Genomic DNA, 3,498 nt, shown 5'->3' with positions numbered 1-3,498 from the left:
TCTTTACTGTTTACTCAACTTGAACTTTAAGTCTTAAAACAAAGTTAAAAGCATTTGTAAAAGACTACTTGAAAAGACTCTAAGAACTTCCTAAACTTGGCTCTTGACTTTCCTTGAATTTGAATTTATGGATTTATGGTTATGATTCATGTTTCTGGATGATTTCTAGATGTTTAGAAGTCATTTAGAGTAGTTAGAATCAATGGAAAGTGTTAGTACACTTTAGAAGGACTTAAATAGGCTAAACGATGAAAAACTAGTGAAAAACGACGATTCGGCGCACCGCACCATCCCCCACTTTCTGGGGCTCCTTTTGGGCGCACTGCAGGCGCCCCGCCCCAGCCTCTCTGGCACTATGGGGGATCGATGCGCCTGGCCCTCCTTAGGTGCGTCTGACGAATTTTACAACTCGTTTTCTGATCCTAAATCATTTTAAATCGATTCCTTTCCTCAATACTTTTTTTAGATTCAGATACCCAAAGCATGTACACTAGAATGTAACTCGAAACAACTCTTAACTTCGCTAAAACGTATCACATGTAAGTTCAAGAATGAAAACAATTCAAGAACACAACTCAAGAATATCAAATTCTAACTCTTTTAGGACAAAAATCGCTGAATTAAACATGTTTGGCATGTGGGTGAATGGAACCAACGCTATGTGATCTCACATACCTCGTAGGGATCACCCCTTGACGAAATCCACAAGCGATTCCTTACAAAGACGACGAATCTTGAACTTTCTTCTCCTTTCTCCTCTTTTCTCTTTTCTCCAAGCCCTAGCGTGAACTTCCAATTTTCTAAACTGACCAAATTCTGATTTTACCCTTAATTAATTCACTAAAATGAATTAAATTAATTGGGTAAGGAAAAGACTAACATACCCTTCCAAAATCCGGTTCTAGACTTTCCTTATTTGACAACCCAACTTCGAATGGGCATATCTCACTCATACAAACTCGGAATCACGCAAACTCAGTGGCGTTGGAAATATTATTCAAAGATATTTCCTACGATATCTAGAAACACACCCAAATCATCCTAAGCTAGAAGTTATGATCGTTTGAAGTTGACCAAAAACCCAACTTAACACACTTAACAAATTTTCCAGATTTTTAAATTCTTTCCAAAAATGATTATTTCCACTTCTTAATTTCTTTCTAGTTCTTTCTAGTTAGGGGATGTTACACTCATTTTTCAAACTTTGGCTAAAGAGCCGCATTAACAAAACCTCATTCTTCCCAACACCCACAAGTTGATCACAATATGCTTTTAGATGAGCCAAGAGACTTTAGGTTCCTTCGAATGTGTCAAATTTTGGTACTTACAATCCTTCGAGAAGGTCCAAGTTTGAGTGATTACAAAAATCTTCATAGTTCAGTCTTGCGACATTTGGAATATAATAAAATTCTTTCATAGCTTTCATGATCTCTTCCTTTATACTTTGCTTGGTCATTTTTTCTTTGACCTTTCATTCTTTTTTCTACTCCTCACAATGATCGAGTTCGGAATAGATAGTGTAGGGAAGATGTGGTTCTGTATGGATTGGAATATGAAAAGTGGCTTTTTGAGGTAGGAGTTGAGCGGAAGATGAATTTTGAGCTTTTTGAGCAGGGGTCTAGTACTTGGGAGGGAGTGTTTGAGAGTTGTTGGTGTTTAGGCTTTGAAGGGGGGGGGGGAAGGTCTGAGAGTTGTTGACATTTAGGCTTTGAAGGGGAGGGAAGGTCTGAAAGTTGTTGGCATTTAGGCTTTAAAAGAGAGGGAAGGTCTGAGAGTTATTTGCATTTAAGCTTTGGAGGAGAGGCAGTGCTTGGTATGAAGAGCTAGCGTGATTTGGGTTAGGGATGGTTAAATCGATGGTGGGTTACTTTTGAACGAGAATAGTGGACGGGTTATTCAGGGCATATGTGGGAGTTCGATTTAGAGGAGAAAAATAAAGTGAAGGCCTTCCATCACTTTGAGTATTAGCAGCATTAGACAGATTTGACAAGTCTCGGTTTTTCTGTATCTCAACTCTCATCTCAACGATATATTGTGTCAACTCTGCAATCAACTCATTTTGTTCAGCATTGATGGGATCCGCTACAACAAAATCAGTCAAACCAATTTTCTCACTATTATCAGTCATTTTTATTTTTCCTTTCAATAAACTTCGGTTAGGGAAGGAATCTTTGAGAACTTTAGACCGCGTAAAGTATGGATGCTCGACTAGTTTATCAACACAGATCAATTCTAAATACCTGACAAAGAAAAACAAGTCAAAGACAAATTTGTTAGTCTTAATTCATAACATTTAGTGTAAAAATCACATAGAGAGAAAATAAACACATAAGAGTTTACTCGTGTTGAGAAAAAGTCTTCTTGCATCTTTCATGGTTGTACTCTCGACATCTGTTAGTATGAATTTACTAATTCATTGTAAAAATGAAGGGAAAAGATAGGGGTCGGGCCTTGAAAGATCGACTATGTATCTCATGAAGGAGAAATCAGGCCATACGTAGTTCGACTTTGTACAAGGATAACTGAACTCTTCATTCATACTTCATTACAAGAAAATTTACAAGTAAAAAGTAAGAAGCTTCTCGATCACAAACTATGCCTCTCCCAAGGCTTCTTCTTTAAACCCTCTAAACTTCTTCTTCGTCTCCATCTTACTCTCAACCAAGTTGAAGATATGACTCTTAAAATATGTACACTATTTTTTATTTTTTTGTTGAAAAAGGAAATGCCGTACACATATGGCTCTAAAAATATGCACACAATATTTTATTTTATGAAATTTTGAAAAAGAAGTATCGAACTCAAAAAGAATTGCCTACGTATTCCATCGAGATGAGAATTAGGTGCACGTAGTTCGTACAAATATGCACACAATATTTTATTTTATGAAATTTTGAAAAAGAAGTATCAAACCCAAAGGGTTACCTACTAAAATCTAGACTCAAAAACCTCTGTTCAATATGCACACAATATTTTCCGTTCGCTGTTCACACGGAGTTCTATTGTGGTGGTGGAGAGGCCTAGGGGAGGCTCGACAGTGTTAAAAAAAAGACATGTGCCTTAGGCATCCAAATTTAAGGGGCCTCATTTTAAATAATAATAGGTTATAAGTTATTATTTTTTAACAAATATTGAATACTATTTGTAAAAAAAGTAAACTTTTCATGAAAAATGAAGGAATTATTAGAAGAAATTTGACATATTTGGAGTACTATATCTCATGAAAAATAATTTAAAATAAAAATGGTTATATTATCAATTGAAAACTAGAAGAAATCAATTATACAAAAGTTATTAACAATTTAAGTTTAAAAGGCCCCGTTTGATTTTTATTTTAGGCCATTAATATGCTTGAGCCGCCCAAGTGGACAGGCTCTCAACTTCGTCGTCCCAGTGTCACTGCCTAGGAAAAGGTGACAACCTAATCCTTATCTCGTTCTGGTCCTTTATTTCTTTTCAGATCATATGAGTCATGTTTTGATTTTATTCTCCTTTATC

The sequence above is a fragment of the Solanum tuberosum genome, unplaced genomic scaffold (assembly GCF_000226075.1).
Source record: "Solanum tuberosum cultivar DM 1-3 516 R44 unplaced genomic scaffold, SolTub_3.0 scf00156, whole genome shotgun sequence".
NCBI classification, from domain to species: domain Eukaryota; kingdom Viridiplantae; phylum Streptophyta; class Magnoliopsida; order Solanales; family Solanaceae; genus Solanum; species Solanum tuberosum.
Note: the sequence above shows the minus strand (reverse complement) of the source record.